Below are 14,311 nucleotides of genomic sequence, written 5' to 3'. Positions count from 1 at the left end.
AAAGCAAGCAGAGAACAGACCAAGAGGGATTTTACAGCTAACTGGCTGGTTGGGTGTCCATCAAAGGGAGCTACTCCCCGCCCCTTCATGTGTCACAACTTGTGTGATGTTTCAGAATGAAAAGCCCCAGATTGATTCCTGGATCTTGAGCTGAATTTTCAACGTATATGTTTAGAAAAAAACCACCATATTTTTACTTGTAAAATATGACTTAATGCCTTGGAAGTCACTAAGGTACAGTAAACTTGAAATCTCAATAAAGTAATTTTTTACTGAATCACTTTTTAGACTAGGGGCATATTTTCAGGGATCATGTGGATTATTAAGAATCACTGCAAACACTGGAATATGGTTAAAAGAGAAAAGTTTCAATTTGATAAGATTTCTTATTTACAGGGATTGGAGAGTTCAAGTGAAAATTTCTGAAAGAAGGATGCTCAGTCCCAATCATGAAGTGAATAGGCAGATAGTCCTGGTGTAAATGTGTGAGTCCAAATTCTTGGAGCAGAAAGAGGGCTGCTTTAACCATGCCAGCTGACAATAATCCTGAAGGGGCTGTATGCCTCCTGGGGATAGCAAGAGTGGAAGGTTCTGTGGCCATAACTCTGACATGTCGCTCCCTGGGTGGTGCTGGAGCCAGTTACATCAGCTCTGTTCCAGGTGAGAATTCTCCCCCATCAGAAGGCATCTCAGCTGGTCAGATCTGCTTTCTTGAGTCTTTGTGCCACTTTTTTTTAAAGTAATATGTGTGCAACTGTTTTTATATTTTCATTTCCTCTAAAAATCTCTAAGTACACAATACTGTGATTACTGCAAAAACCATACAAATTCACGAGAAATTGTTACAGTGGTCTTGTGGAATCATCTTGTGAATTTTTAAATTACAATTATATTCTGAGAAACTCTTCTCTCCCTCTATTGATACATTGACATTTATTTTATAGGGAAAAATGCATAGCGTGCACTAAGGGTCATGGTAGAGATTAGTGGAGGACACCTGTGTAAGGATCGCCTCAGAGGTTGTCTTCCAAATCATATTATCAAGGGATGTGCAGAAGGGAGCCTTGTTACAGCCCTGGGACCCTGCATGAAGAAGATGCTCCACATCATGATGGGACTCCACTCAGGAGTTAATATGCCTTGGGCTTATTCAACAAAGCACATGAGACTTTTAAAGATGGGAACACTAAATTTAAGACTCTGACTGCTTAAACAAACAGTTGAGAACTTCCCAAGAAATGGAACCTGTTGTCATTAAACATAAACATAAAGGATAAACATTTGTCTGGATTGAATCTCTGGATTGCCTGGGAGGTGGGTTGTAATACTAACTATAAAGCAACTCAACTGGATCAGCACTGGCACTTATGACCATACAAAATTTTAAAAATGTATTGTATATGGTAAAGCATACAACTGAACATGAGGACCTTGGTTTAAGATCTGTACATGCTTCTTCATAATGTTTTGCTCAGGATATTGTCCTAACAGATGAAAATATGCAGCGGCCGTCTTGTACTCTGTGGTGAAGTCCTAGCTCCATGAAGTCAATGTCAAAACTCCTACAGACTTGCATTATGTGTTTGCATAGGACCTAACACAATGGAGCCCTGACTGGGGATCTCCAAGCATTACTCTAACACACATACTACTACTACAATGTGTTGGCTTCAATGATTACATTCTACCCTCTGAACTGCAACTATATTGAAGCCTTTCTTTGAAATAACATTTATTTCAGTTTTATATAATATAATACAAAGAAAAAAGTTAAAAATTAAAAAAAATCCCTAACTACCATGTAAAAGAAATGCTGTGCATGGCTCCTGTGTATTTTTTATAATGAATTAAGCCCTTTCTTGTTGTTAAACATACTATTTTAGCCATATTAAAAATTGTTTCATGGTAATAACAGGTTTTCCGTTAAACGCTTCATTTTTTCTTTTCTTCCTCTCATCAGCTGCTACTCTGTTTCTCTTTTTGTTTCCAGCTGCTCATGTTATTACTTGCTTAATTTTTCCTGTTCTCTTGTCGATTTTCCCTCCCTCCAGGTGTTTCTATGCTAGTTTTCAACTAGCCTATTCAGTGATAAGATTCTCAAGCAGGGTTTTTGCTCCAGCGTGTTTGTAGTTTTTGTTTATTTATCATTAACATTCTAAATTAAACTAGCTTTATCAGATAATGGTCACTTCTTTTAGAGAAGATGGTTGTTGCATGAACATACATGGGACTACTGTGTAGATGAACATGCCTTCATTTTACAGTATAATTTCAGCTTTCTATCTACTGGTAACAATATGAGGAAAACATATATAAATCAATATATAGTTAGAATATATATCAGAGAATAAGTGTGCCAACCGGTGAGATATCAACTGATATTATTTACTATCATTCTAGATTTGCTTGTGGGCATCAACAATTGAAATAGTTGGACAACTTTGCTGTCTTAACTACTGTCTTTAGCTAGGTGATATCAAGATGAGAGCTATATTATGTTAAGTGAATTTCATAAACGAGGAATTCCAGAACATAGCCCACAGACGCAGAAGCTGAGTTAGGCCTGGGACATATGGATCTACTCCATAAAGCCCATTTCAGCCCCAAAACAATGGGAGGATGGGAGAATCCATGCAGCAGCTGATCATTTGGCCCCAGTCATCTGAGCAAGTACTTTCCTTATATTTCAAAATACAAAAAATGATATGATACTAATCTGTATCACAATGGTATCCTTACAGGACTTCTATGGTTTTGTCAACTTCAAAAATGATGGTGCTTATTAGATTAAAACATTTTTTCACTAAAATTACAATTATACTGAGTTTCCATGTTTTGTTATATAAATCACACTTTTCAAGCTAGAGATAGTCTTCTTAGACATAAACTGGTAGCAGACTGTTTTTCTATATGGGCAGAAAGTGGTTCTCCAATATGTTTTCATTTTAATTTTGTTGTACAGAACTAAATTAATCCAAAACTAATTAGTCCAATTTATTCAGTTAGCAAAATATTATCCTGTCATCAGAATATCTTTGACTTCAATGGGAACCAGATGCACAGATCTGGGGATATAATTTGGCCCCATGTGATTTAAAATAATATTTCACACTATATAAGAAGAAAATAATAATTGAGGAGCTACAGATATATTAAAAATAATTTAACAAAATCGAGATCATATTGTTCAGAGTTTGAATCTTTATACTTATGTTTCAGCTGTCATACTAACAGCACACTGTTTTCAAATAATATATTGTATACCACACATTACTCTTCATTGTTGAAGATATTCTATGATGAGCATGGTTTTATCCCATGACAGTATATATCATTTTGTGGAACCTGACTTTTCTTCCATCTTCTCCTAAGAGTCCCATTGAAATATTCTCATTTTTCCTCTTTAAACCTAAACATCATGAAAACACCACCACCTCCAGATCCAAGCAATGTTTCTGCATCCGTTTTGCTTCACTTGGTCAGAATAAGAAGAGTTACCATAAATAGATACAAAGAAATGAAACAATGGATATCTAAGGCAGATTAAAATGTAGATCTGTACTGAAGAACATAATGTAACACAGAACAAAGTCCAGATGTTTAGTCTAACATCTTTGCTATGTAGGCCAATTCTCTTTCTGCTGATAAATGCATATAATAAAATTCATTTTTCCCATCTCAAACAGATGTCTTCTCTTCAGAGTTATTTTTAATGTTGGTACAAAATGGTTATGAAAAGCATCAGGCAGGTAAAAGCTAATTCTAGCACAGATTATTAGAATTCAGATGGTCAGTAAATGGTTCCAATGTAGGGATGTGACTTCAGTTCCAACACTCTAGTAGGTACTCTTGTCCTGACTCAAGAGTAATTCCACTAACGTTAATGGAACAGAACTGGTGTTAAAATGTTGTAATTGAGAACTCCGGATCTCTGTGTTTTGTTGTTGCCTCCCTAAAGATTTCAGACTTCAATTCAAGGAGAGTTGTTCCACCTCTTGCAACATGAAGATTTTCTAGCATCAGTCCAATAGTAGTTTTTTGAATAGACGGTTTCTGACCTCTCTCAGCCAGGAGGCTGTGCTGCTAATATTATGTAAGACACCCTTTCTTTGAAACTGCCAGTTCCAAGCCTTGCGGCTAGCAGTTCACACAGAAATAGGAATTCTTCTTAGTTACAGTGATGCCTTGATTTGATTAATGAGACTGTAGAAATCTACTGAGGTCAGGGTAACTGAAAATTATTTTCTTGTAGGAAGTTATGTTAAGTACTGTATGTCTCCTGCATCAGTTTTCCTCATCACTCTTTAATGAACCACAGTACATACTGCAAACACCAAGCTGCAGATGTAGCAGATACAGTTTCTGCTGCATAAAAGGCCTGACTTCAGTGATAGGTATTCCTCTGTACCCCACTAGAGGGCTTCTATTTAGAGCTAAACACTGATAGAGAAATATAAAAAGGCAGGTTTAAATCTGCCATTAATACATATGGGACTCAGATATCAAGATGATTATGTTCCCACTGTATGTAATTCCTGATTTCTTATCCTTCACAGGCATTCATAGGACATGAAATATTCTTTACGAAAAGAAGACATGTAATGATAATATATTTATCAAATTTAAATGGTTCAATTATTTTTCATCCCTCTAGCTTTAGGAGAGAAAAAAAACTCCTTGAAAGGATATAACGCTTAGGAATTACTACAATGCTTGTGCATTACTAATAATTCTACCTTATTAGATGACACTGTCTTTTCATAATGAAAATCAAATGCAGCAGAAACTATATAATGGCAGTAGTGCTGTAGATCAAATTGAGTCTACCATAAGAGAAATGATCGCTGATCCCAAGACATTATGGAATAGTAAACTTAAGAAATTGTGCTGCTTTTCAAGTTTATGTGACTATGATTATTTAATTTTCTTTTGTGCATGCTCAAGTATAGCTGTTATGTGACTACACATGAGAGAACCTGAAATTAATTTGTCTGTATAAGATCAGTGACTGTACAAATTCTTATGAAAACTAACATGCCATGACAATAGTAATTTTGATAAAATTACAGCAAGAACTGCAATTCTCTGCCATCTGGCTGTCTCATCATAACTACTTTGATGTGCTTTTTATTACTTATTTACTTACTTCAACTACTTTATCAATTGCTGTAGAGCTTAGAAATGTTAACTGGAGAACAATACAATATTAAAGACAGTCTTTTCAAAGCTTAACACTTAAATTATTTTTTAAATGAAGAAATTCTTAAGAAGAATATAGTCAGACTGGAGAAAAGACATTTCTTATCGAAAATTAAAATAAATATCAATATTTCATGGTATTGTATTGAGTTTTCTGTATGTTTGGTAACTCTCCTTTTAGCTTCTTATATAACATCTTGTTAATTAAAAATATTGGAACTTCATTACATATTTTCTTAACATATTCACACAGTTATGAAGTAATGAGGAACACTGAGCATACCGGAACACATTTTTATAAAAAAGAAACCCATTTATTTGAGGTCAGGGTATCACTACTGTGCATTTCTAATTCAATCATATTTATTCTAAGGGAAATCATCTCACTTTAATGACTTCTTATGAATACTAACTACCCAGCATCATTTATCTTCTTTATAAGGGGTGGAGAATGAGGAAAAGGTCAAATACTGTCTTTATCCTCCTCCTGAAAACTCATTTGCCCGATAAAGGTGGTGATCTGAAAACTCAAAACTTCATTCTCATTTCATACCAGAGTGCAGAAGCATTTTATCAAGAATCACTTCTGTTTACCAGGAGGTGCCAGTGATTTCATGCACTCTTTTGTATTCTTTGCTACTTATTATTAGTTCACAATACAGCTTTACAGCACATTAAGAATAATCTTTGAAAAAGTGTTTGTTACATTCAAGTTTCATAAAAACTCCAGCCTTGAGGAGACTGCAAGATTAAGAAATCTAGTAATAATGGAAAACTGAGCATATTATCTCTAGTTCAAATCTACCCATTTGGTAGTGATGAGAGCTGTTACCATCATATGCCTGACAGATAAATTGTTATTGTTTTCTCTTTTTAACCACTTCAGAGCTACTACTGCAATGGTAGTCATTTAAATACATAGCTTGGACTGGATTCAATAAACAGATACATGCATTATATCATCTGAAATGAACTGGCGATATCTGTGCAGTTTCTGGTGAACGAACATCCAAATCACAAAACTCACCATCAAACTCGTACTAATCAACAACCTTGTTGGCAGTTGCAGCAGAAAGACCATTATACATTTATGAAGATTGAAATACTGGCCCCATTGCAGTCAACAGAACTATGACAAATTTAGAACAGCTGAGGATCTGCCCCTGTATCTCCAGGTCAGAGTTGAGGCACATTGCTGAGGAAATCTTCACTGCTGCTGCCCTTATTGTACTAGTTCCATAAGGATTTAAGTCTCAACGGCTGTCAAATCTAGCATCTTTCATGAGCTCTAAATTCTCAAAGAGAATTAAATTAAAAAACCCCAGACTCTAATGTCATCAAAAACTCCTAGTACATGGCATAAAATAGCTTACCTGTAATTCACTTGGAGCTAATTTCAGTCATTGCTTATACATGCTGGGTTGAAAATTAGTGTCAAACAACAAAATGGTATGATTTCTTAAAAACATTTGGAATCAAGTTTCAGATATCCTAAATTCACTTGTATTCAAGTTTCCAGGATTCAAATATCAACAGTATAAGAAAATTAAAGTTATACACTATATAGGAAATTGGGCATGTCTGTTCAATTTCCATTACCAAAACCAGTGAAAATTGCAGATGGTAACCCTAGCAAAACCAATTATATGATTACGGATATTCTCTGAAAAAGTGGAATGTTTTGCAACACAAGGATAGCGTGCCCTTTTGATAGATACATGTTGCTTCTGCTCCTTTATCATCTCTGTCCTGCAGTGATTATTAAAGCAGAACTCCCATTGACCACACTGGGAGATCTGCCTGAATAAGGACTGTACGTCTGGGACCTACAGAGCTAGAAAATGTAGTACAGTGTTTTTTCACCATTTTAAACTTCTTGATATGAAGATCTAAAGATTAAAAGATCACTAATCACAAAGGTAAATGAAAGCATGTTAGTCAATATTTGGATTAAGTTTTGGAGAACAAACACAAGATTACTGTAAAAACATAATACATGATCAAAAAAATATTAGGCTTTAACCCACTATTAAACATCACTGCTTATTTAATCAACTGTATGCCTCTTCATTTTACAGTATTTATGGTATATTCAGAATGAATCTAAGGGACAATTACCTTGAATCTATGCTATAAAAATAAACTGCATTTTGTGTCTTATAAATAATTTGATATAACTAACTATATTGACTTTTTGAAATCAAGTCAAGAGGAATTTTTTATTTCGGAAAGTAAAACTACTAATTTTGTGACCAGGGTGGATTTGTTTGGGGTCATTCACCAAAACAGACTTCTTTTTGGAAACCTTTAGGAAATGTTTCTACTACTAAAGAGTCCAGACATGTTCTGTATGAGACTGGAGTATTATGTGAATAGGCAGGAACCTTCTTTTTATTAAAGACTGTGTTGTGTATACAGTACTATTGAAAATAAAAAAGATGCTGTTTTATTCACCATTTGTACTAATTGCTGAACCTGCTTGGCCCTATCTGCATAAGTTAAGGAATATACAACAGATGTGAAGAAGGATTTTAAATCCTGGTACCAGTGAAAGCTAAAGGAACTGATGACCATTTCATTTGTAATTTTCTCAGACAATCTGAGTGTGAAATCTGTTAAATTCTCCTTTACCCTGGATATTTCCATTCCAAATATAAAACCTTCCAAAAGAATCCTCAAGTCTAAAGTTTATTAAGTGGAATCTCCACTGTGTAAACTGCGGAAGGATAAATATTAGTAAGGTAGGAATTCAATAGCATTCTGATTCTAAACATTGCTAAGTATTTATTAAGTGATTTTTCTGTTATGAAATCAACAATTAAAAGTTAAAAATATCCAAACAATTCTGCTGGGACAAAACTTAGACTTAGTAAGAAAAAATAACTGCACCGCACCTCTAAGCGGCGGGGATGGGGGAGAGAAGGGGAAATTTGACTCGCTGGACAAATGAAGGAAACAGTGCTTTATGGCTGTGGGGCTGGCGGTGGAGAGGTCAAACTGCTTCAAAAAGGGATAAGGGATGACACTAGAGTTGCCAGGTACGGTTTACATGGAACTCCCAGTCAAAAGAGGACTTTGGCAGCTCCAGTCAGCACTGTTAAAAGTCTGGTTGGCAGGGCTGGAAGGCTCCCTACCCGGCTCCAAGCAGCTCCCCGGAAGTGGTGACATGTCCCTTGGCTCTTAGGTGGAGGCGTGGCCAGGGGGGCTCCGTGTGCTGTCCCCGCCCCGAACGCTGGCTCCATAGCTCCCATTGGTTGGAAACTGCAGTCAATGGGAGCTAGGGGGTGGTGCCTGTGGGCGGAGACAGCACACAGAGCCACCTGGCCGTGCCTCTGCCTAGGAGCCAAGGAACATGTCGCTGCTTCTGGGGAGCCCCCCAAGGTAAATGCCGGCCAGAGCCTGCACCCCTCACCCCCTCTTGTACCCCAACCTTATGCCCCAGCCCTGAGACCCCACCCATACACAAACTCCCTCCCAGAGCCCACATCCCCTCCTGCACTCCAATCCCCTGTCCCAGCCCGGAGACCCCTCCTGCACCCTGAATTCCTCATTTCTGGCCCCACCCTGGAGCCTGCACCCCCAGCCAGAGCCCACACCCCTTCCCACACCCCAACCCCCTACCCCAGCCCAGTGAAAATGAGCCAGTGAGTGAAGGTGGGAGAGAGCAAGCAACAGAGTGAGTGGGGGATGGAGTGAGGGGGAGGTGGGGTCTTGGAGAAGAGGCAGGGCAGGGACGGTTAGGGGGCAGGGCAAGGGTGTTTAGTTTTGTGCCATTAGAAAGTTGGCAACCCTAGGAGACACTGACTCATCCCCTGGGATCCAGCAGAAGGGTTTAAAAGGGACAGCCTGTGTGGTGAAGCCCCCTTTCACATGGAGCAGGCTGAGATAGCACCCACTCTCCCTCCATTTAGGTGGTGAAATACTAGGTTTGGTAAAGACCTGTTATGGGCACTGCACAAGCTGCCCTTTTTTAGGGGGACAGAAAGGAATTTTTCCTTTACTACCAGATTGGCTTAGGTGGAGTTGGATTCTTTTTTGCCTGCCCCAAAGCAGGTTTGGGGAGGGCTTTGTTGACATGTGGCATTAAAGGTGTTAGGCTATATGTCGCAACTCATTTTGTAAGTGTGGATGTGGATGTCCAGTGCGTATTCCATAGGGAATGTATATAGTGACTGGGAAAATGGCTTGATAAAGACTTAAAAAGCAGGTGTTGGTTAAAGGAACAGAAGAGTGGGGAGGAGGTATGGGGCTCCTATGATTGGTATGGCAGGGAGCCAACCCCCTCTTTCTTATAGCCCAGCATCACCCTCCGACAAGGGGGGGGTTGGTTCCAATGGTAAGGTTCCAGCAATGGGATGACTAGGGGACCTGGATGGAAAAAGAGGAGGAGCTGGCGGAAGCCCCCTGGGAAGTTTTTGAATGAACATGGGGTTACCGCCACTGTACGCTTTTATCTGCCAGGTAATCCCAGACATCTAATAATAACGTTGGGGCTTGATTAAAACCATATGAAATGTCTCCTGTTCTCCTTTCAGAATAGCAGGACAATGGAGGTAGTGAGCAGGTATTAAGTGTGCTGGATTTCCTGAGACAAGGTGGATGAGGTAATATCTTTTATTGGACCAACTTCTGTTGATTTGAGAGACAAGTTTTAGAGCTTACACAGAGCTCTTCTTCAGGTGTGGGAAACTTACTCAGAGCATCAAAACTAAATACAAGATGGAACAGATTGTTTGGAATACTTATTGTTAGATTTAGATTTATTTGTGAGAAAAAAATAATTTATTGCCATCACTCCATCACAAAAACAGAATGTTAAACTACTGGTGCCATATTATAGGGGACAAATGTGCATCTGATTAACTCCGCCCCTTAGTAGCAAGCATCATTCTGGCAATTAGGAGTATGTTATGGCTAGAAAGAAAAATGAGAACATTCTGACAGCAGAAAAAGATCAGCAATACATACGGAAAGGTTGTGACCACAGGTGACTATTTTTACTGACCCAAAACAGTTCCTTAAAATGTGACATAGCTAGAACATGAAGGGCATGTTTTCTTTTTAACTTATACACTCGTCTGGAATCTTGAGGTCTGAGTACTTTACCATACCCCCTCACAGGCAAGGGAAGCACATATTGACAATCCACAAAGAGGATTTATTAGACGACTACCTCTGACCATCAAAATCCCAGAGAAGAATCATTTTCTTTACACATCTACATCAGGAATTTCATTCACAGAGTTTCTACTTGAGAAAAATCTGACAAAATGAAGCACTTTTTCTGAACAAGGTAAATTTAATAAAATACACAATCAAACTGATAAAGCAAAATCATCTAAATTCTCCAATTTTTATTTCAATTTGAAATAAAATAATCTGAAATCCAGTTATTGTGGGACTCAGGTTAAAAAAGAAATAGTTTTCAGATACTAGGACCAATAAGTAATGTATATGAATCATTTTTCTGGCAATTCTGAACTGCTTGTCTTTCATAGGATTTCTTATGGCTATTTACATTTTCACTCAGTGAAAATCAATTACCTTCCTGCAATAAGCCTCATTTGCTACCTTTGAGTATAATAGAAACACCATTAGGATGATGACATTACCCAAAAGAAGGGCACCACGCAGTTGGTAGACATAAATTAAGAACCCTTTCACATATGCATTAGAAATACTGCTGTGACTGAAATATGCATAAAATCTGTATCTATTAGAGCTATTAGTGTGTGGTGGTGATGATTTTGAAGGAGGAGGGGGAGATTGTGATCTACTACTTTGACAAAATTATGTATTTCCTTTTTTTCTCAGTATGTGCCACTGATGCAATAAGCACAGGCCCCCAGCTGAGCTGCATTTGGAAATGCCACTGAGCATGGTATACGCGCTTCACTTCCCTTTGCTAAAGCAAGACACTGTCAGGAATAGAGTGCATGTGTGCTGCCAAGCCCGCTCCTCCTTCATCACCCTGACCTCCACTGTTCTGCGGATGTATGCCTGGGTGAAGATACCACTCATGTGGAAAACAGCTCCTGCAGATCAATTCATAGGATTTAGGGACATTTAACTTCCATCAAGCCCACATCATCTTATTGATATTTGTAGACTAACTTATTACTGAACATTAATGGGACTAACATAAAAGGCTGTGTTTTTACCAGAGGCAAAAAAAAAGAAGAAAAAAAAAATAATTTAGAGATTCTCCCCTCTGAGTCTGCTACGCAGAGGAAACTGCTCCTAAATGCAGTTATTTTTACCTAGGCTCTTATGAGCTTAAGTAAAACAAAATTATAACATAGTGTGACAAAGCAAGTTATTCTCAAAAATGTATTAAAAGTGTAAAATGTGATTTCCCCCTCCCTACCTCAAAATTCATTTGATATCTCAACAAGTCTACTATGAATAAAGAAAATATTAGGACGTGATCTCTTTCATAAAAGGATTACTTATCATAATCCTCATGTAGGAGTTAATGGACAAGCTCTAGTAACATTCTAACAACTAATAAACAGACTGCAGGCAAACATGAAGTTCAAAAGATATTTTAAAAACAGAAGAAAACCAATATATTATCCCATTTTAGACAGATTATAGGTAATATATTGGGAAGGTGTAAGGACTCAGTCTTCCAAATCCTTATATAATCCGTTCTCACATGCGAGTAGTCTCACAGAAGTTAACACAAGTTATGTGAATAAGGGTTTTCAGAATTAGACCCTAATATACTACCACTATAGCCAACAATAATTTCCTAATGCTTTGTAGCACCTACTTGAAATAAAATTTTTCATTTGTGTTAAATGCCTTAACTTGACAATTTTAAGATCAGAAGTGAGAAAAAAATTTATATTTAATTGTTGTTCTTCACAGACCTTAGAAACATTCTTAATAAGGATTTGCTCTATATAATTTCTGCAAAATTCTGTCATATTTCCCTTGCTCCATTGTATTTAGTAATCAAAATTGTCTGAAACACTTTAGTAGCATCTATAATTGTCATTCATTAAAACTGTTCAACTGTAATGGCAAAATAAAATTCATCAATTATAACTGACTTTAAATCAATTCTCCAAAATCCACTTTCTTTTTACCAGATGCTTAGAATTATGTATGTATTTGGTAATAAAAGTGTTAAAACTTCAAGATTTCAGTGTGTAAAACCTTGCTTAAATGAAAGGCACAATAGAAATATTTAGTATTTAGGGCCCTGTTAGACCTCTGAAGTCCCACAATGGAAAACCACATTAACAATACAAAAAGAAAAGGAGTACTTGTGGCACCTTAGAGACTAACAAATTTATTTGAGCATAAGCTTTTGTGAAGTGAGCTGTAGCTCATGAAAGCTTATGCTCAAATAAATTTGTTAGTCTCTAAGGTGCCACAAGTACTCCTTTTCTTTTTGCGGATACAGACTAACACAGCTGCTACTCTGAAACCTGTCATTAACAATACAGTGATGGTTATAGTCCGTAGATAGGGGGCCTGGTTCTCCTCTTAATTATCACAACGTAAATTAGGCAAATAGAGATACATGGGTGTAAAAAGAAAAGGAGTACCCGTGGCACCTTAGAGACTAACAAATTTATTAGAGCATAAGCTTTCGTGAGCTACAGCTCACTTCATCGGTGTAAGTGAGAGGAGAATCAGGCCCAAAACTGCTTTAATGAGGCTAGAAATTTTGTATCTACATGCTGCCAAGTAAATGACAGTATTCCCAATTAAAGTGCTTGGTCCTGCAAGATGCTGAGCACTCTGGCATGATCCAGCAATGCACAGAAGCGCATGCTTAACTATATGCATGTGAGCTGTCCCACTGAAGTCATAACCATATACTTAATTTTAAGCATGTGAGTGTAAGTGCTTTTCGGAATTGGGCCACAGTGCTCACAGTCTTGCAGGATCAAATCCATACTTAGGAAATTGCAGTAACAATCACCAAATCATAACTGATTATTAAGAGTTTCAGAATCAAGAGAAACCTATATGTAATAAAAGACTTTGCTACAATCAAACTTACTTGCAATATTATTAATATTTATTAAGCTTCTGTTAAACCCTGAACTATACCTGTAATCAGCTCTATCAAAGAGTGAATAGGGCAACTCTGTAAAAATAGTAGCTCTTCAGAAGTAATTTTCTTCAGTTCTAATTGTTTGTTAATATTTTCTGTTCCAAACAAAACCAGGTTTCAGAGTAGCAGCCATACAAAACCAATTGCAGTACATGGAAATTACTCTGTGAACTGCTGTTTTGATAATGAGTCCAGGATATGCTAAATTAACTCTAACTATATTTTCTATGTACACAAAATAATTATTTCAAACCAGATTTTGAGTATAATGAAAAAAAAAGATGAATAAAAGAATGCAGAGCTCTTGAGAACAATGCAATAAGGAACTAGCAGTTTTTTTACACATTTTTTCCTAGAAGATGGTTTTGTATCCATCACACACATTATGTATAAACAAATCTTACAATGTGTATTTTACAATTTATAAACATATCCAGTGACAGACAAAGAAAGTTCATGTATCTATCTAGGCATTTATACCATCATGTACAGTAAGAAACATGCAGAAGGAATGTGGCTTCAGATTAATCATTTAGACACTATACATTTCATAAGGATAAAGGTCATAACAGTTGAGCAAACAATTTCCATCAACATTTTAAGTAAGATCATATGATATGCAATATTTTCATTTGAACTAACAGCACAGAATCTATAGAGGGTGTTTTAGTATTTCTCTTCCAATCAAATTATCTGATTGAGCAAACATAGTACTACAGTACAAAATATTGTAATTGCTGTAATACACAAACTAAAAATTAAAATTGTTAAGCTTCAGATTACCTTATTTTTTAATTCTCAAGTATAGAAAATATCTAATTTTAATGGTTTCCTTTATGTATATGCACACCCAAGTTCTATATATATGCTAATAATTATAAGAAAATAAATTCTATTTGAGAGTTATTCACCAGCCTACCAAAGCACTTTAACAAAGAAATTATGTGCTCATGTGCAATGCCCTCTATAAATTCACTATTCAAAGGTAGACTTCAGAATTCAGATCACATTCAAATGAAATTACAGTCTTGAATCTAG

General features: G+C 36.8%; 1 protein-coding gene across 1 annotated transcript in view; it reads right to left on the bottom strand.

The window, feature by feature from the left end:
- The window catches only part of DCDC1 (doublecortin domain containing 1), a 421,814-nt gene that overhangs the window by 128,356 nt on the left and 279,147 nt on the right, over positions 1-14,311 (bottom strand).

Source organism: Dermochelys coriacea, chromosome 6 (genome assembly GCF_009764565.3).
Source record: "Dermochelys coriacea isolate rDerCor1 chromosome 6, rDerCor1.pri.v4, whole genome shotgun sequence".
In the NCBI taxonomy this organism is placed as follows: Eukaryota; Metazoa; Chordata; order Testudines; family Dermochelyidae; genus Dermochelys; species Dermochelys coriacea.
The sequence above is the reverse complement of the archived record's forward strand: the minus strand, read 5'-3'. Positions and strand labels throughout refer to the sequence as shown.